The sequence below is a fragment of the Nannospalax galili genome, unplaced genomic scaffold (assembly GCF_000622305.1).
Source record: "Nannospalax galili isolate Female #2095 unplaced genomic scaffold, S.galili_v1.0 scaffold290, whole genome shotgun sequence".
Taxonomy (NCBI): domain Eukaryota; kingdom Metazoa; phylum Chordata; class Mammalia; order Rodentia; family Spalacidae; genus Nannospalax; species Nannospalax galili.
The window spans coordinates 2,819,784-2,841,272 of NW_008331486.1; the positions used below are offsets into that span (position 1 = coordinate 2,819,784).

Consider the following 21,489-nt stretch of genomic DNA (forward strand, 5'->3'; position numbering starts at 1 on the left):
GGGAAATGCACAGCAATAGGAATTACTAGAAAATATTTAAGTGTTTACTAAAATGAACTCTTTAATTCAGCAAACTCAGAATATAACAACAGATATGTATACATACTCTGGGGACCATTTTTATAAGGCTGTTTATGGAATCAAAAATTTTAATTTTCACAACCTAAAAACAGTCAAGTGCTCATTGACAGTGAAATGGATAAATGGAATGCTACAATATGATGAAAATAGCATATTACACAGGGCATGGTGGCGCACACCTTTAATCAGACGCTTGGGAGGCAGAGGCAGGGGATCTCTGTGAGTTTGAGACCAGCCTGGTCTACATAGGGAGTTCCAGGTCAGCTGGGGCTAAAGGAAGACCCTGTCTCAAAAAAAAAAAAAAGAAAATAGCATATTACAGATACCTGCAATTACATGAATGCACCTAACAGAGAGTTGGGTAAAAGCAAACATAAAGGAATACATTCTGGATGATCCCAAGACAATACAGAACAGACAAAACTATGGTACTTGATAGTTTATTCAGACTAGTGGATACTTTTTTGTTTTGGTTTGTCTGTTGTTGTTGTTGTTTTTGTTTTTGTTTTTTTTTTTTTTTTGGTCTTTTTGAGGCATGGTCTCCCTGTAGCCCCAGCTGGCCTGGAACTCTTGATGTAGACCAGGCTGGCCTCAAACTCACAGAGATCTGCCTGCCTCTGCTTCCCCCGGGCTGGAATTAAAGGCTGATACCACCACGCCCAGCTATGGATACTTTTTTTTTAAATATTATTATTTTTTGGATATTTTTTTAAAGAAGAAACAATAAATAATTAAAAGGGATGCTAGCAACAGTGTATTTCTTTTTTTAATTTAATTTTTTAAAATCTATGTGTACATGTATGTCTGTGTGAGTATACAGGTGCATGCAGAGGCTAGAAGAGGATGTCCCCTGGAGAAGGAGTTATAGGTTGTTGTGAGCCACATGTACCTCCTAAAAAGATATGCTTAAGTTCTAACCCTTGGTACATTTGGAAATGCAGTTTTTGAGGTCCAAAGTTGTAAGCTCAGAGGAAGTTATACTGGAGTTAGCCCTTCATCCAATGTGACTGCTGTCCTCACAAAAGACAGATGCACTGAGAGGAGAAAGCCATGTGAACAAAGGCACAGACCAATTATGCAATTGCCCATGAAGGAACACCACTCTAACAAGTACCAGAAGCTCAGAGAAAAGTCACGAACAGACTCTCCCCCTTAAGGGGGAACCAATTCCCCAACACCTTAATTTTGGAATCTGGCTCCCAAACTGTGAAAGCTTAACTGTTTCTTGTTTTAACCTGCTCAGCCTGTCATTTCTCCTTTTAGCTCTAATCTGCATTTCTCTTAAAACTAATAAAGTTCACTGCCCTTTCCTTTGTTTGGCAAGTCTGACTGATACACAGCTATTATACACCAAGTCCTTACATGGATTTCAAGAAGGAAAACAGCAATGAGTGGGAACAACTGCTCCAATACTTGTTTTACTAAATACAGACAAGTGGCAGATTATTAACCTGTCTTGTTCACAACTTCTTTTTTGAGGAAGTCTTTCAATAAAGTAAAAAGAAAAACTGATTTACTTGAGTAAGGGGTTGGTAACATGAAAGTTTGAAAAGAATCTGGAGAGAAACCCATGTGCCTGTTATATTATGCTCAGAAACAGAGTGGTCGGCAGCAGTAAGTATCCCTAACCTAACCCAGTGCTGTGACAGGTGAACAAAAACACTAGCTACCATCTTCATCAGCCCACAAACACAAGCAATCTCCACCTGCCTGCCAGCCTTGGTGACCGCAGTGAAGAAGGTGAGCATGGGCTACAAGGGAGCCTGGAAAGAAATGCCCCACTACCATTACTGCTCTAAGGTTGGTGATATTTCAAAACAAGTCATGTGCCTAGGGTTGGACTCAAAAGGAACACAGGTGACAAAAATATGTAAGTGCGTAAGAAGTGAAGTGAAAATACGTTTAAAATTTCATTCTGATAAAGAAGAGTAGCATTTACAGAAGCCACATGTTTAGAAAGATACTTCCTTTTTTTTTTTTTTGATCTTTTTGAAACAGGGTCTCCCTGTAGCCCCAGCTGGCCTGGAACTTACTGTGTAGACCAGGCTGGCCTTGAACTCACAGAGATCCACCTGCCTCTGCCTCCCAAGTGCTGGGACTACAGGCGTGCGCCACCACACCAGACTAGAAAGGGAGTTTCTTAAGAGCTAAGTGAAAAAAGGGGTTGGGCATAAATATTCAGGAACATAAAGTTTTCTCACCTATAACATGTAAGAGGTGACTTCCATTGAGAGCCCCACACTCACATTCCCAGGTCTGCCTCTTTCTTTCTGAGCACCTTTCTTTCTCTTAACCCTAGTGCTTAAAACCCGTATTAAAATCTCCAAATAAACTCTGCTTTGAAAAAGAAAAGTAGTCTTAGTAATCTTCATTTCATTAGACCACAGGACAAAAAAATGAGCTAATGAATATAAAGTTGCCCTACAAATGTTAATACATTCTAAAATTGTTAGTTGTAAAATTGTTGTAAGTTCACCTTTAAAAAATTGAAAAATACTAAATACAAAAAAAAACCAAAATGTGGAGTATATGTGGGTGATAGTGACGCATTTGCCATATACAGTGAGACAGGAACAAGCCGCCATGGGGTACAGATGGTGTTCTTAGCACACGAACAAAGGACAGACTCCAAAAGCTGGTCCTTACCAGAGGGTGAAGCATCTTCATGCACAAGGAGAGCATAAAATTACCATCAATTATGCACAAGTTATTTTCTAAAAGCAGCTTATTTCTGACTTATTCCAACCTATTAAAGTTAAATTAAGTCAAGCATGATGAGCACACACATGCTATTCCAACTCACAGGAATTAGAGGCAGGAAGATCAAGGCCAGCCTCAGCTACATAGTGAGTTAGAGGCCAGCCTGAGCTATGAGGCCCTGTCTCAAAAAATCAAAATCACAGCCATAAAGAAAAATTAAGTTTGCAGGAAAATGGATGGATCTGGAAATTATTATATTAAGTGAGGTAACCCATACTCAGAAAGACAAATACCACATGTTCTCTCTCACATGGGATTCCTAGCCTCTAATTTTTATGTATGTGTGTTTATACAGAAGTGAGTGTGGATATAAATCATAAAGCTAGAAAGGGAACCAAAAGAAGAAAACAAGAATACATGTGACAAGAAAAAGGAAAGGGGATTCCTGGGAGTAGGAGGATACAAATGAGGGGAGAGACAAAGGAGAAGAGGAGCAAACAAATCAAAGTAGTAACAAAATGCTGTAATGAAACAGTTTGCTTTGTATGCTAAATGAAATAATAAATGCAAAAAAATCAAATAATAATAATTAGAAGAGGAGTCCACGCATATCAAACTTTTCACTGATAGAATGTATACAGAAGCCAGGCGTGGTGGCACACGTCTTTAATCCCAGCACTCGGGAGGCAGAGGTATGGATCTCTGTGAGTTCAAGGCCAGCCTGGTCTACATAGTGAGTTCCAGGACAGCTGGGGAAAAAAATGTATACAGAAACTGGGGCTAGGGGTGTAGATAAGAGCATGTGTTTACATGCAAGGCCTTCAGTTTGATTACCAGCACAGCCACAAAAACATACAATGAAACTAAGAAACTGACTTATACCATGAGGAAAAGAAATTGGTGGGGGTGGGGTGGGGTTGGGGGGATGGTTAAGGGGGGGTGCATGTGTCTACATGTTCATGTGGAGGTCAGGGGTCAATATCTGGTGTCTTCCTCAACTGTTCACCTTATTTTTTGAGGCAGGACCTCTCATTAAACCTGGAGGCTAAACTCTACAGCCAAGAAGCACAAAGGATCTTCCTATTTCTGCCTCCCACCACTGGGATTATACAGACTGTTGCATCTGGCTTTTTTTTGTAGGTGCTGGGAATCCAAATTAAAGCCCTCATGCTTGTGAGGCAAGCACTTACTGACTGAGCCATCTCCCCAGCCCTGAGGACAAAGAGATTTAAAGAAAATGAAGATGAAGGTATTAGGGCATGGTGCAGAAGTAATGAACAGCCTGAAGGACATTTCTAAAACACTATGCAGGAGAATTACATCACTTTGCCTACCAAATATAGAAAAAGAAATACGTTTTATCTAACGCACACGAATATGCAAATTCAAGCATTAATTCAACTGAGACCCAGCAGAGCGAATAGGAAGCTCTGCAGTAAAAACAGAAAGGCAGGAGAAAAAGAGGGTGGCACGGATGTGGACAAAGCACAGAGTGAGGTGGGAGCTGGCTGATCAGAGCGATATGTTCCTCTTACAGCCTGGTCCTGTGCATCTTCACATTTCAATCCAGCAGGATGCCCTGGGGACTGGTACTGATTGGGGAAACTGAGCTGGAGGCTTTGAAGGGATGGAAGAAGCCTGTTCCCTACCCAAGGTGCATTCCAGGTATGCACATGTGTTTTACCCAGTGCCAGAAAGAAGGTCAAAGGCAGCAGGAGAAAGGGGAACTAGAAGAAGAGATCCAGGCCCGAGGAGAGCATCCTTATGTTAGCATTTTCTTCTCTTGCCCTATTAACTGCATTAAGGATTAGTGTGATGTGCACAAACAGCAATCAAGCAAAGATGGTATTCCATAAAAGAATAAAATAGAAAAGTATAAAAAAAAAAGCTTTTGAAAATTTATTCCTATGACTACTATTTTATACATTTTTGAGAATAAAATAGACATTGTAAGAATTTGCCAACTTAATCTTTATTTGTTATTTGGGGGGCAAGGTCTCACTGTAGCCCCAGTGGACCTGAAACTCACTATGTAGACCAGGCTGGCCTAGATCTCACAGAGATCTGCCTGCCTCTGCTGAGACTAAAGGTGTGCGTCAACACGTCCAGCTCATTTATTATTTTTAGTATTGGGTGCATGTGTGTAAATGCACCTGCTTTGTACAGTGCCTGTGGGGGCCAGAAGGTGGTGCTGGATCTCCTGGAACTGGAGTTGCAGACAGCTGTTAGCTGCCATGTGGGTGCTGGGAATCAAACCCAGGTCCTCTTCAAGAGTAGTCAGTGCTCTTAACTGCTGAGCCATCACTCTAGCTCTCTACCTCCTTTTTTAAAGTATCCTGCTCAGTGATACTAGATACATTCATGATGCTATGTAACCATTACCCCCTCAGGATCTGTAGCTCTTTTCATCTTATAAAAATGAAATTTCATACCATTACACAATACCTCCCCACTCCCACAGCCCCTGGTACCTGCCATTCTACTTTCTGTTTCTATGGCTTTGACTCATTAAGTACCTCATGTTAGTGAAAAGAATTTTTGTTCATTAGTTTATTTATGGGGGTGGCATGAATGGAGCACATGTGGAAATTAGAGGACAACCTGCTAAGTTGGTTCCCTTTTCTGACGATGTGGGTTCCAGATATAGAACTCAGGTTTAATCCCAGCACTCGGGAGGCAGAGGCAGGCAGATCCCTGTGAGTTCAAGGCCAGCCTGGTCTACATAGTGAGGACAGCTGGGGCTACAGGGAGACCCTGTCTCAAAAAAAACAAAAACAAAAAAGAATTTGTTTGCTTATGCTATTTTAGAAAGAGGTCTCAAACCTTGGGCTGACGACTCCCTTCCTTCTGCTTCCACCTCCTGAGTTAGCTGAGACTACAGGTTAGAGCCATTGCAAACAGCTTCTGGTCTTCCAACTGTCTTGATTCCTACCTGTTTTCTGGACCAGTCTCTAGACGTTCCATCAGTACTGTGAATTACGTGACAATCCTCAAAAAAATTCCTTTTCTGTTTAAATTGGCTAGAATTAGAGCCTGTAATTTTCAAACAAAAACCTTGTCTGGAACAATGCCATGCCTACCTTTTAATTTTATTTTTTAAAATGTCACTACATAATTTAGCCTCCTGTAAACAGGTATAATTAAATAGCTGAAATTCTAAATACCATTCATATCACACCAACCTCCTGACAAAAAGGTTTTGAAGTGAACAATTCATTTTATTATTATTTGATAACTCCAACCTACCTATTCTGTGCTTGTACTGAGCAGCTAAATGCAGCTGAAGAAGGCCAACACTCACAATCATGCAGACTGGCCACACTCTGAATTTGCGATCTCACAAGGGCTCATCCACTCTATTCCAGGTACCTGCTACAGTGCCAGCCTATTTGATCTTTAAATAATATGTACACAATCAAAAATCAACATTAGCACAAAATAATAACATAAAAAGCAGTCATTCATTGGACTTGTAGTGCATATGCCTATAATTCCAGCACATGGGAGGCTGAGGCAGGAGAACTGAGAGTTCAAGTCTAGCCTGGTCCACATGATGAGATTCTTTATCAAAAACAAGGTGCTGGAGAGGTGGCTCAGTGGTTAAGAGCACTCGCTGCTCTTGCAGAGGACCCAGGCTCAGTTCCCAGCATGCACATGCTGGCTAACAACCATCTGTAACTCTACTTCCAAGAATCCAAAGTCCTCTTCCAGCTTCCATGAGCACTGTACGACACGAGTGTCCTTAAATATATGCATGCAAAACATTCACACATATAAAATAAAAATAAATTTTTAAAAATTTGAAAAAAAATCCAATTAGAGAAAGTATTGAGCGGAGCATGATGGTACATACCATTAATCCCAGTACTTGGGAAGCAGAGGCAGTCAGATCTCTGAGAGGCCAGCCTGGTCTTGTCTACATAGTGAGTTGTAGGTCAGCTGGGGCTACTGAAAGATCCTATCTCAAAAAAAAAAAAAACATACAAAAAAGTGTTAGTGTGCTGGATGAGCTTTCCCCCACATCTTCATCTTGCCCCCAAACAACACCTCCATTTCTGTAGCTTGTCTTGTACCTCTGAGGTCCCACATAAGCTTTTTCTTTGGTCTTTTTGAGACAGGATCTCCCTGTTAGCCCCAGCTGTCCTGGAACTCACTACGTAGACCAGACTGGCCTTGAACTCACAGGGATCTGCCTGCCTCTGCCTCCCGAGTGCTGGGATTAAAGACGTGTGCCACCACGCCTGGCTAATATCTTATTATTTTTATTTTATGTATATGAGTGTATTGCCTGCATTTATGTGCGTGCACCAGTATCTTGCAATGCTGCGGACATCAAAAGAGGGCTTCAGATTCCCCTGGAGCTGGAGTTAAGGACAGTCAGTAGCTGCCATGTGAGTGCTGGGAATTGAACCCAGGTCCTCTGCAAGAGGAGTCAGTGCTCTTAACCACTGAGCCATCTCTCAAGCCCCAAGAAGCTTTTCTTGCAATGGACTGATTCATCTATTTAAAAAGAATTTTGGGGGCTGGAGAAATGGCTCAGTGGTTAAAAACACTGACTGTTCTTGCAGAAGACCCAGTTTCGAATTCCAGCACCCACATGGCAGCTAACAACTGTCTGTAACTCCAGTTCCAGGGGATCTGACAGCCTCTTCTGTCTCCTGTGGGCATTGCATGACACGGGTACACTTACCTACAGGCAGGCCAATACATGCATACACATAAAATAAAAAAATATTTTAAAAGAATTTGGGTGCCTTATAGTTCCTAGAAACCTATACATTAGTATAATGATTTACATCATTATTTAGGCTATATACATTAATCTTTATATATCTTTTGGCTAAACCAATAATTAATGTGTAAATTGTGAACCATTTAAAAATTTGTATGTGTGTTTATGTGTGTGTTCATGTGTAAGTGTGGTGTACATACTATGGTATATGTGGCAGCCAGGGGACCTTGGGTCTTCATCCTCCACCTTGTCTGAGGCAGGGTGTTCAATGCTACATCAGGCTGGTGGCCTACAAGCTTCTGGAAATTTTCCTGTCTCTGCCTCCAACCTCTCTGTAGGAGTACCGAGATTATGGTGCTCGCTCTTACTACATCTGACTTTACCTGGGCTCTAGTAATCTGAGCTCCTGAATCAGGTCCTCATGCTTTACACAGCAAATGCATTATCTACTGAGCCATCTATGCTAGCCTGGAGCTCACTTTGTAGACCAGGCTGGCCTTGAACTCAGAGACCTGTCTGCCTCTGCCTCCCAAGTGCTAGGATTAAAGATGTGCCCCACCATGCCTGGCAATTGTAACCTTTTTATTCCTTTATTATATGACACATAATAGGCTATTAGGAGGAAAGAAAGATCAGCATGTAATTGAACAGGCTCTTCAGACATCTTTAATGAAAGCTAAGTTATATTTAAACGTTGCTCCTCAACTCTGGGTAAATAATTTTTCAGTTAGTTAAGATGCTACACTGTTTAAATTCATAGAGAAAGCATCCTCAAACAAAATGCCCTTCATGTACATTAATGACTCATTAGTTTAGGAACTGTATTCTTGAGTCTATGCATAATACTCCTCCTGTCCCAACAATGACAACTATAGAAGCTGTATGACAGTGCCTATGAATTCAATCTGGGGCTAGATTGCTCAGCAGGTAAAGGTACCTGCTGCCAAGTCTGACGACCTGAATTTGAGCCCCAGGATCTGTATGGTAGAAGGAAAAAACTGATTCCTGCAAGTTGCCCTTTGACCACTGGTGCTATGGTACACACACATGCACACAAAATAATAAATAAATAAATAAATAAATAAATAAATAAAATGCAGTAACATCAAACTTTAAACAACAACAAGAGAATTCTATTGGCAAATGGGTATGGTGGAGCAAGCCTGCAATCCCAGCACTTGGGAGGCTAAGACAAGACTATGCTATATACCAAGTCCGAAGTCAATCTACCCTACCCAGAAAGTGTTAGGAATCAGAATTCCTGCTCTGTGAACATTTTAAAGGAGAGACAAGGTGAAGCCTAAACCCCAGATGTTCTTTCTCTAAGCCAAGAAGGTATGCTTTTAAATGCCTACTACTCAAAGGGAGCATTTGGTCCACCTAAAGGAACTGTCTTCTCCAAATTTGCACAAAGGAACCATTTAAGGCCTCTGTAACACCTACAAGATTTCTCTTTAGGTAGAATTTCTATCTACAATCATCAAAGTGATGTTGATAGGCCTGTGAACTGATAAATGGATATAGAGACCTTGTCTCAAAAGAAAAAGAAGGACTATAAATGTAATTATAATGCAATAAAAGTAGATAATTTTATTAAGAAGAAAAGACCAAAGCTGAGCATGGTGACACATGGTTGTAGGGAATTTGAGGCAAGATCATCAGTTTGAGACCAGCCTGTTCTATATAGTGAGACTCTGTCTCAAAAAAAAAAAAAAAGAATTAAAATTTAGTTCCAGGCAGAGGCAGGCAAATCTTTGTGAGATCTAGGTCAGCCTGGTCTATCTACATAGTGAGGTCCAGGTCAGCTGGGGCTGCAGGGAGGCCCTGTCTCAAACATCAACAACCAGCACCACCTCCCAGCACTTAGGAAGCTGAGGCAGGCAAATCTCTGTGAGTTCAGGGCCAGGCTGAGGATGTAGTTCAACTGGTAGAGTGCTTCCTGGCATACATAAGGAACTAGGTTCTATCCTCAGCACCAAATTAAGCAGATATAGGGGTACATGTTCTCCCAGAACAGCCTGGGATACATGAGACCCTATCTTAAAGAATTAAAAAAGAAACAGAAGAAGACAGGAAAGAGAGCAGACAGGGGAAAGGGAATGGAAGGGAAAGAAAAAAGAGGAAAAAGAAAGAATGTAGACTTTCTAGATATTAATTTACTTTTGAACTAAGAGACTGCTGCTACAGATTTCCATCTGTTCCTGCTGATATTGCACCCAGGGTCAAAAGGGGCCAAAGGATGACTTCCAACATAGAGAGAAGAGAACTGGTAGAGGATTTCCTGCAGAGAACTAGATATCAAACCTCTTCCCTGGAGGACGCTCAAGCCCTACACTTTGCCTCAGCTGTGTTCTGTACAAAGTAAAAGCCTGTCCTTAGACAAGCACTAGAAGTCCTTTAGCCAACTGAGAGGTTATTAAATTGGTCAAATGCTATCACTTTCAGACAGCTTTACTGGATCTAACCTATTGGAAACTATGTTTTTCTCTGAATTCTTTTTTTTTTTTTTCGCCCTTTCTTGAGACAGAGGCTCCCTGTAGCCCCAGCTGTCCTAGAACTCACTATATAGACCAGGCTGGCCTTGAACTCACAGAGATCCGCCTGCCTCCTGAGTGTTGGGACTAAGGCCATGCGCCACCATGCCCAGCCTCTGTCTCTGAATTCTTAAAACAGCTTTCTCATACAGCTCAGCTGCCTTTAATCATGGGAACATATTTTCTATGTTTATTATTTTTATTTTGTGTGTATGACTGTATTGCCTATACATAGGTAGGTGCACCCATGTCATGCAATGCCCGTGGAAGTCAGAAGAGAGCACTGGACCCCCTCAAACTGGAGTTACAGATGGTTGTTAGCCACCATGTGGGTACTGGGAATCAAACCTGGGTCCTCTGCAAGAGTAGCCAGTGCTCTTAACTGTTGAGGCGTCTCTCCAGCCCCCTATCATGGAAACTTGTACACATTCATCCTGCTCTTACAAAACTGTGTAAGTTTCTTGAAAGTTACTAGCTATGTAAAATAACTTCTTTCTCAAAGGCCCTTGTGCAAGTGCCTTGAAGACAGTTGCCAGAAAACTCCAAAATAGGAACTGATCATTGTGGGTAGAGAAGTCTGTGAGTGCCTCTCCATTGTAGGCACTATTCCAGGGCTGCAACTGTGTGTATATGAACATAAGACACCAAAGATGCCAGGATCAAAGAAATGTGGCTGTAGCAGACTGGAAAATCTAAAAGCTGGAAGGAGAGGCTCGCTCAGCACCTGAGCATCTCAGAGGGAATGCAGAGCTGGCCTTGCAAATGTGAAAAGTGTAGGGCTATTCTTCCCAGAAAGAAAAGGTTTCAGTTAGCCAGATCTAAGTGGTATATGGAAGCATAGAAGGATTTTGTGAAGACAGAGCATGCTGAAATTCCAAATCCTGAGCCAGACAAAAAGAAACATCAATTATATCAAGAGACTCCAGCTAAATCAATGTCTATTCTACAGAGAGATATATTTGGGAATAGCACAGAGGCAAAATGGCAGAATGGTTAGGGGCACAAATAGCAAACTACCCACACACAAATCCTGGTTCTGCCACATACTTCTCAAATAGATTTGGGCACTCTTAGCCAAGTGATTCAACTCAGACCTTGACTCCCTATTCTGTAGAATGGGATAATCACAGAATTTGCTTCATGAAGATTAAATGAGATATACTTAGAAGAGAGACTGGGCTATATTAAATGTTATCTAAGCAGGATTAACTACTTATCATCTAAACTGAAACAACTCTGTGAGGGGAGAGAAGGGGGTCCTATCAGCAATTACATCACTATTATGTAAAAATTGGGGTGGGAGGATACAAACTTGGACATATCACTCTATAAATAAAATTAGAAGAAATAAGAGTATGGGGGAAAAAAATACAAGAACACATGATGGGGAGAGCAGAATTCTTCCCTTATATGGAGGCCACCTATAGATGCACACACCGAATGTTAACATCTGAATCTTCTCCTCTGTGTAGGTGGTGGAACTAAATGAGCATGACTTGTTATTATATTATACATAAATGATCTTGTTCCAATTAACCATCTAATACATGATGCCCTCAAGACTACCAGCAGGCCTCTAACAAACACTGAAGGCTTACTAACACAATCAGACAGAGAGCTAGCTCTGAGGAGTGGAACCTGTCTTCAAGCTCACCACCAGTTAAGTGAATGGCACTTGCAGAGACATTGCCATTTGGAGTCTCCAGGGGCCACTGCTACCAAAACCCTGGAAGACAATTCAGAAAAAGACTGGAAAAGATATGGAAGGCGATCTAAAATATAGATATGATCAAAATGAAAAATGAGTATTTTATTATTTTATATGGCATACCCAAACACATTAGTCATTCTAGGGCTGGCCAGATGACACAGTGGCTAAAAGCACTGGCTGCTCTTTCAGAGGACCTGGGTTCAGTTCCCAGCACCCACACAACAGCTTATGACCATCTGTAACTCCAGTTCCAAGGGATCCAATGCCATCTTCTGGCCCTTACAGGCGCTGCATGCATATGATGCACTAAAACACATGCAGGCAAAACATTCATATATGCAGGCATGGTGGTGCACACCTTTAATTCCAGCACTCCAAAGGCAGACTGTGGGAATCTATTTGAATTCAAGGCCAGGCCAGCTGGGATTACTAGGAAACCTAGTCTCAAAAAAACAAAACAAACAAACAAACAAAAAAGATTTTAAAAATTTGCTATATAACCATGAAGACCTAATTTTGATTCCGAGAAGCCCCTAAAAGCCAGAAGTACTAGCTTTGATCTATAATCCCAGCACTACTACTGCAAGATGGGAGGCAGAAACAAGAGACTCACCCAGATGTTCAAGGATCAGCCAGCTGGAGACAAAACATCAGGAACAAGAGAGACTTGGCCTCAACAAGGTAGGAGGGAACAAACGCACAGCACAAAACTTGTTCTCAGATCTACACACACACACACACACACACACACACACACACACAAAGCAAGATAAACTAAAAAAAAAAGAAGAAAGACAATCTAGCAAGGCAAAACAAAATCTGAAAGTATCTATGGCAGATGGCTTTTGTTTGGGCCTACATAGCATACAATTCCATTGTTATGTGGAATTACTACAAGATATATAATCTTGTCAGAAAAAAAAATCCCAATTTGGTAGAAAACATAAGGAATGGAGAGAGAGGAAGGAAAACAAGGAGGGAGGAAAAAGGGAAATTTGAAGCCGGGTGTGGTGGTGCACGCCTTTAATCCCAGCACCCGGGAGGCAGAGGATCTTTGTGAGTTCCAGGCCAGCCTGGTCTACATAGTGAGTTCCAGGACAGCTGGGGCTACAGAGACCCTGTCTCAAAAAAAATGAAAGAAAGAGAGGAGAGAGACAGAGAGACAGAGAGACAGAAGGGAGGGAGGGAGGAGAAAGAAAAGAATATGTTTTAGAGACACATACTGAAATACTGACAGATGAAATGATTCAATGTATTGAGATTTGTTTCAAAATACTCAAGATCAAGGCTGGGAAGATGGCTCAGTTGGTAAAGAGCTTTTACTATGTAAGCATGAGGACCTGGGTTAAAATCCCTAGGATGCACATAAAAAGTCAGGCAGGGTGAAATACCTACTTGTAACCACAATGCTGTATCGGGTAGATGACCCTGACTCCAAGGAACAGCTCAGAGAATGATTGAATAGGATACCTGGTATGCTCCTCTGGCCTCCACACAGGTAAGTACAAGTGTGCACACTCACAGGCATGTGAATACACATGTCTAAACACACAGCTACACATGCATGAAATAAAACGGGTCCAGTAGTTACTGGAAAGTAACTGTTCTACTTCATTTCTGTAAGTTTAAATTTCTTTCATAAGAAAGCTTTTTTTCAGCATATATTTTCTAGGCATATTTTAGCATAGCATTTTATAAGTGCATTTCTTCCAATTCTTCTATCAGTATAAACATAAAAAAGGGGGTCTAAGTCAAGAATTACCTAGTCAGTGATGGGAGTGCTTTGGGGGAACTTTATTACTTTCATGTTTGGATTTTCTATAATGAATAATCAAGTAAAAGAATAAATGACAAAGCACTCGGGAAAATTCTCTAACGCCATGTTTCTCAATCCTGGCACAACTGACCTCTTAAGTTAAATAATTTTTTTTTCAAAAATTGTGTATGTGTTTGTGTGTACACATGAATGCAGGCCACAGTGCACTGTGGAGGTCAGAGAACAACCTGTTGGAGCCAGTTCTTTCCTCCACCTTTATGTGGGTTCTGGATGTCAAACTAAGTCATCAGACTGTTACCCACTAAACCATCTCTGGCTAGTCAAATAATTCTTTGATATAAGGAGTTGGTGTACCTTGGAGTATTAAGATACCAGCAGCAACCTCAGCCCTCTAGCCTGCTGTGACAACTAAAAAATGTCTCCTGATATGCCCAAATGCAAGAGGCAAAACTACCCCCAGCCTAGAACCACTACATGCTTAGTCCTGTAAAACATAAATTCCCCAAACCTTAAATACAGCCTACATTTTTAGTTAAATTTCAACATATTTTCTTCCTTAGTCTTAATTTGGTTACTAATATTCTTTCAGTTCAGACTACCACAAGTGAAAAATCAATTTTGCTGTTGCAATTTAGATTCAATTAAAAAATGCACTTCTTGAGGCTGGAGAGTTGGCTCAGGGGTTAATAGCACTGGCTGTTCTCTAAGAGGACCTGGGTTCAATTCCCAACACCAACATGGAGGCTAACAACAACCTGTAACTCCAGTTCCAGGGAATCTGACGACCTTTTCTAACCTCCCCAGGCGCTGCACTTACATACAATGCATTCATACACATAAAATAAAAACAATAAAATATTTTTTTAAATGTACTTCTAGCCGGGCGTGGTGGCGCACGCCTTTAATCCCAGCACTTGGGAGGCAGAGGCAGGCGGATCTCTGTGAGTTCAAGGCCAGCCTGGTCTACATAGTGAGTTCCAGGACAGCTGGGGCTACAGGGATACCCTGTCTCAAAAAGACCAAAAAAATAAAAAAATAAAAAAAAAATAAATAAATAAATATAAAATAAAATAAAATAAAATAAAATGTACTTCTTCTGAGCCAGGCGTGGTGGCCCACGCCTTTATTCCTAGCACTTGGGAGGCAGAGGCAGGGGATTTCTGTGAGTTCAAGGCCAGCCTGGTCTACATAGTAAGTGCCAGGCCAGCAGGACTACAGGAAGACCCTGTCTTAAAAAAAGTTTTTTTTTTTAAATGCACTTCTTCTGACACCTCTCTTCTTTTATCCACTTCGAAAGTCTGAAGCTACAGAGCTTAAGCTATATATAGCACAATAACCTTCAAGAATATGGGAGAGAGCAAGAGGTTATATAATCCAATATTCTTTAAATGTACTACTCAACCTTTGGTCAAAGTGAGTAGTCCCCAAACATGCCCAAAAGCAGAGTAAGCCATACAGAGACAAAAGCACAGAGCCAATCAGAATTGCTATGTAGCATCTTACCACTCAAAATGGACCTACAGATTAGTAGCAGCAGCAGCACCCTTGAGCTGATAGGGAAGGATCCATTATAAAAGCTCTCATCTCAAATAGGAATGCCAAAAAGGAATTAACTCTTCCAGTAAAAAGTGAAGCTTATCTGAAGAGCATAAAGCTATGATTCCAAACCCTGATTTTTGTCTTCTTTTGTTTTATTTTTTGATACAAGATACCTCTCTGGAGCCTAGGCTGGCCTCCAACTCATGGCTGAGATTACAGGTGCACACCACCATAACCAAATAAACCTTGACCTGCCTCTGCCTCTCCAGTGCTGAGAAAGGCTATGTTTCATTTTTATAAAGATACAGATGTCTGAGACTTATTAGCTACCCTGATTTAGGAGAATTCTGCATTTTTAAAAATTGTCTTAGCCATTTCTGATGATTAGTCTGACCTGAAAATCAGTCTCAAGAGGATTTTAAATTTTATTTTATCTATTTTTATTTTTTATGTGCATGAATATTATGCCTGCATGTTATGTAAGTGCATTCATGTCATGCAAAGCCCACAGAAGCCAGAAGAGGGCCTTGGATCCCCTGGAACTAGAGTTATGGGCAGTTGTTAGCCGCCATGTGGGTACAAGGATTCAAACTCAGTTTTCTTTTTCTTTTTTCTGTCTTAATGAGATGGGGTCTTCCAGTAGCTCCTGCTGGCCTGGAACCCGCTGGCCTGAAACTCACAGAGGCCTGCCTCTGCCTCCCAAGTGCTATGATTAAAGGTGTGTACCACTATGCCTGGCCAAACTCAGGTTTTCTGTAAGAAGTTTTATTTTTATGTATATGATTGTTTTGCCTTTATGTATATATGCACCATGTGCCTGGCACCCACAGAGGCCAGGAGAGGGTATCAATCCCCTAGAATTGGAGTTATAGACAGTTGTAAGCTGCCATGGTTGCTGGGAACCAAACTCAGGTATTCTGTAAGAGTAGCATGTACTCTTAATCACTGAGCCATCTCTCCACCCCTAAAAAATATTGTATTTTTTGAAACAGGATCTCAGGTAAGATAGGCTGGTCTTGAAGTCCTGATCCTCCTGCCGCCAATTCCAGAGTGCTAGGATCCAGGCATACACAACCATACCTGAATGGCTGGTGTATTATTTACTTTCTAACTATTTTATTATTATTATTATTATTATTATTATTATTATTATTATTATTATTATTATTTTGGTCTTTTTGAGACAGGATCTCCCTGTAGCCCCAGCTGTCCTGGAACTTACTATGTAGACCATGCTGGCCTTGAACTCACAGAGATTCACCTGCATCTGCCTCCTGAATGCTGGGACTAAAGGCATGTGCCACCACACCTGGCAACTTTCTAACTTAATTTGATTTGTTTCAGAAAACTAGTAAGTGGCTCTAATAAGGGACTAAAGGCCTCAAGGAAACAAAATTGAGATGAAAGCTAGATCATGGGTTTGTGGTTTTTTTGAAAAGGGATCTCAAACACCTGGGCTCAGGTGATCCTCCTGTCTCAGCTTACGGAGTATAAATAGGGGCCACTATGCCCACTCCAGAACTTCCAACTTCCTTGGTTCCTGCCTATTTTCTGGACCAGAGTCTCTAGACTTTCCATCAGTACTGTGAATTAGTTGACAATCCTCAAAATATTCTTTTTCTGCTTAAACTGGCTAGAGCTCCAGAGCTCTTATGGAGTCGCTAGGGTTGCTGTCAGAACCCACCAGAGCACAGTGCAGTTTCTCCTCCTGTCAATCCTACTTCATCCCTATCCTATCAACAGTGGTTTACATCCTGCATCTCAAATTCCTGGAGACCCCAACCTGTGATACAATTAGAATAAAATATGCACTCATTGTTGAAACTAAAAACCAACCAAAGAAAGCATATCCTTGTAAGACAGAAAGTGAGGATTTCTACAACACGGTTCTACCATACATGTACTTTCCTTCTACAGAAACAGTTGCATAACACTCTATTTTTAGCTGAGCACAAGATCAAGCAGAATAAAAACTACTTTCCCTTGCACTCAGGTGTGATCATGTAACTAAATTACAGCCAGTAAGACCTGAGCTGAAGTAATATATGCAACTTCAAGAACTGGTCCTTAGAATTAAAGTGCTTCTTCCCTGCCTTTTCTCCCTTTCTTTTACTGGAAATATGAACATCATTCTGAGTATCCCGGATCATGTAGATTTAGGCAATAACCCAGTGACAGCACAGCAACAAGAGAGAAGGAGCCTGAATCTCTGTGGAGCCACCATAATAGCCTTGGATGATTTAAACTCAATTAGTACAAAAGAACTAAGCTTCTAGCTTATTTAAATCTTCACCCGTGGGTGACAGCTATAAGTGATTCTGGGGAGCTGTTCACATCTCCTCCAAACTCCAAGCTCTCACTCCAAATACCCAGCACCTGCATGTTTTTGTAAGGGTGACTTCACACAGGTTACCAGCACTTGTACATTACCAGTACTTATACATTCCTCCCCTCCAGGGGAGGTTCTGAAGAGATGATCCATTGATTGATGGGGACCAAAACACAAAGGCTCTACTTCTTTCTTTGGTCACTGACAGTGAACATTCTTAGTAAGCTCCAGAGCTTCCCTGTAGGACTGAGCTGAGTATCAAAAATCCATGCTAGGGCTTTTCTTGATATCAGACCTCTACTTGGTGTCTAGCTTTTCTCTCTGCACAGTCTTATTTTCCTACTCCCTGAAACTCTTCCCAGCAAGTCATCTCCCCATGAACCTTTTTAAAAATATTTATTTTTAAATTTTATTTCATGTTTATGAGAATTTTGCCTGTATATATGTAAGTGCACCCATGTCCTGTAATATTCGTGGAGGCCAGAAAAGGGCATTGGAATTGTAGTTACTGACAGCTGTTAGTCACCTTATGTCACTGGGTCCTCTGTAAGAGCAGCCAGAGCTCATAAGAGCTGAGCCATCTCTCCAGCCCCGACATGAAATCTTGGGGGTTTCTTGTTTTTGGTCTTTTTGAGACAGGGTCTTCTGTAGTCCCAGGTGGCCTAGAACTCACAGAGATCCACCTGCCTCTGCTGGGACTAAAGGTTCCAGCCACCACAATCGGCCCCTCCATGAATCTTTATCTCAAGTTTTCTTCTGGTCAGCCAGAAGACATTAGCTTCCATTCCATTCTCTGTGGTTCATCTCAGACAGCAATTGTGCACCATTCCAAAACCTTTTTCTTTACACATCCATATAGGATTTCCTTAAATGAAATGGAATTGTACAATATAAACTATGCAACTTGTTCGTATTATTTAAAATATGTCATGACAGAGGCAGGCGGATCTTTGTGAGTTCAAGGCCAACCTGGTCTACATAGTGAGTTCCAGGACAGCTGGGGCCACAGGGAGACCCTGTCTCAAAAAGACAAAAAAAATAAATAAATAAAATATGTCATGAACCATATTCTGTGGTAACTATTATATATATATAGGTGTGTTTATTCATTTATATGCATGCATATTAAATGTAAAAATATTCAAGTTCTTTAAAATGCCTGAGTTTAAAGGCCTGAAAGATATTAATATGTACACCTAATCTTCATATGTTAACATGCATAGTTTAGATAGAGATTTTTTTTTTTTTTTTTTTTTTGGTCTTTTTGAGACAGGGTCTCCCTGTAGCCCCAGCTGTCCTGGAACTCACTATGTAGACCAGGCTGGCCTTGAACTCACAGAGAACTGCCAGCCTCTGCCTCCCCAGTGCTGGGATTAAAGGCATATGCCACCATGCCCCACTAGATAGAGATATATTTGATTTGTATAAAAATTCTTCCTGGTCTGGAGAGATGGCTCAGCAGTTAGGAGCACTTGTTCCAGAGACCAGAATTAAATTTCCAGCAATCATGTCAAGAGGCTCACAACAGCCTGTAACTCCTGCTCCTAGAGGATCTGACAGCTCTGGTCTCCAAAGGCTCCTGCATTCATGACCACATAGCCATACACAGCCTCAGAATTACACAAATAATTAAAAATGAAATCTAGGCCAGGCATGGTATCACACACCTTTAATCCCAGCACCTGGGAGGTGGAAACTATGTAGGCCAGATTTAACTACATAGCAAGTTCCAGGCCAGATGGGGTTACAGAGAGACCCTGTCTCAAAAAACTAAAATTAATTAATTACAATCTTAAAAAAATGTTCTTCCTTTGAATCTTATGGTTCTCATAAGGAGATTGGAAACAGAGGATGAATTGGAGCTTGATATGGTGGTACCCAGTCTCAAAAACAAGGAGGGGGTGGAGAGATAGCTCAGCAGGTTAGAATACTTGCTGCTCTTGCAGGACTCCGGTTCCATTCCCAGCACCCACATAGTAGTTAACGTGTCTGTAACTTCAGTTCCAGGAGATCCAATGCCCTCTTCTTGCTCTGAGTACATCAGACATACACATGGTACACATACATACATGCAGGAAAAACAAAAATCTAACTTTTACCAAAAGTATAATGTGTCTAAGGGATTTTCTTTTGTTATTGCTTGAAATATACCTACATTTCAAGGGGAAAAGATTAGAGACACTTTGAGAATTCCCAAGAATTAAAATAACTGTCAGTAAGCAATAGAAATTCCAAGTGAGGAAGTGGTCTGTGACAGGTCTCACTATGTAGCCCAGGGGAGCCTCAAACTATCTTCCTGCCACATCCTCTGAGTGCTGGAATTATAGGAATGTGCCACCACCAGTAGAAATTTCAATATTTCAACATCAACACTAATAATTTTAAACATATTTAGGCAATATGGTGGTAGTGTGTGCCTGTAGTCCCAGGCACCAGAAAGTCAAGACAAGAAGATGGCTTGACCCCAGGAGTTTGAGGCCAACCTGGGCAACACAGAGCAAACCATATCAGAAACAAATAAGCAAGTAATAATATGAATCTATGTAGACCATAATTTAAAGTATAACAATAAAAATGGAATCTGGGGGCTGGAGAGATGGCTCAGCAGTTAAGAACACTTTCTGCTCTTTCAGACCAGAGTTCAGATCCCAGTACCCACGTCAGGTGGTTAACAATTGCCAGTAACTCCAGCTCCAGGGGTTGGACACCCTATTCAGGTCTCTGTGGGCACCCACACACAGGATATAAACTCATACAAACAAATACACATAAATGTATTTTTTAACCTTTAAAAATGACCTCTTGGGCTGGAGAGATGGCTCAGTGGTTAAAAGCACTGGCTGTTCTGGAAGAAGACCTGGGTTCGAATCCTGGGACCCACATGGCAGCTGTCCATAACTTCAGTTCCAGGGGATCTGACACCCTCTTCTGTCCTCCATAGGCACTGCATGACATGAGTACACTTATGTACATGCAGGCATAACACTCATATACATAATATAAATAAATCCAAAAAAAATTACCTCTCATTGGGGAATAAATCTGGACAAGCAGAAAACTGATTTTATTAGTGAAATAATGTTGCATATCCATGATGTACAAAAATCAAACAGGCCGGGTATGGTGGCACATGCCTTTGATCCCAGCACTCGGGAGGCAGAGGCAGGCAGATCTCTGTGAGTTCAAGGCCAGCCTGGTCTACATAGTGAGTTCCAGGACAGCTGAGGCTACAGGGAAACCCTGTCTCAAAAAGACCAAAGGTGTGGGGGGGGAATCAAACAGAAGCCTTCAACCCTCCTGAATGCTAAGACTGCTTTAATCTCATTAGGAATTTTCAATGTCACACATAGCAAACATTTTGGAGGACCAATAACCTGGACCAGGATACTTTCAGAATGCTAAGATGAACCACAACAGTGAGATACAGACACACTGCTGGTAAGCTGAGAAATAGGGCAGGCTGGATGTGGAAGAGAATTGCTGTGGTGGTGTTTTTCTTATTTATGTGCTGCAAAGGGATGTCTACCATCTAGTTATTAAATGCTCACTCTGTCTGCAGTAATAGCTATTATGCTGAAAGCAATTACACAAGCTAGAGCTGGAGCTGCAAGGGGTTGGTTGTTGTTTTAGTAGAAGTCAGATAATTCCTGGGTTTGTAGGGATTTGCCCTTATCCCTTAATCAGCAAGCACATCTACAACACCAAAACTCTCCCTCCTGTTTCTGGTTCTTTCCAACTGGCAAAATCACAGATTTAAACACAAAAACAAAAGAAAACTATTTCCTTAGGAAGATATGTTCAACATTGCCTTAGATGTGAATATTCTGAGGTAATTTTTTAAGGTGATTTTTTAATTATGTGTATGTTTGTGTGTGGTTATATGCACATCAGTGCAGGTACCCGTGGAGGCCAGAAGAGAGCATATGATCTCCTGGAGCTAGAGTTATAGGTGGTTTTAAGACTGCTGATGTGGGTGCTAGGAATCAAAGTCTGGTCCTCTGGAAGAGCAAAAAGCACTCTTAACTGCGAAATCATCTTTCCAATCCTTTTTGGATAATTTTTTTTTTTTTTTTTTTTTTTTTTTTT

General features: G+C 41.2%; 1 protein-coding gene across 3 annotated transcripts in view; it reads right to left on the reverse strand.

The window, feature by feature from the left end:
- Scai (suppressor of cancer cell invasion) overlaps window positions 1-21,489 on the reverse strand; it is a 151,122-nt gene that overhangs the window by 89,267 nt on the left and 40,366 nt on the right. The window contains exon 1 of one of the 3 annotated variants that reach the window (XM_029559606.1): window positions 6,028-6,136. The exons of the other annotated variants lie outside the window; for them this stretch is intronic. The gene's annotated coding sequence lies outside the window, so the exon portion shown is untranslated. Of the gene's footprint in view, window positions 1-6,027; window positions 6,137-21,489 lie in introns of those variants that run through there. 3 annotated transcript variants of the gene reach the window in all.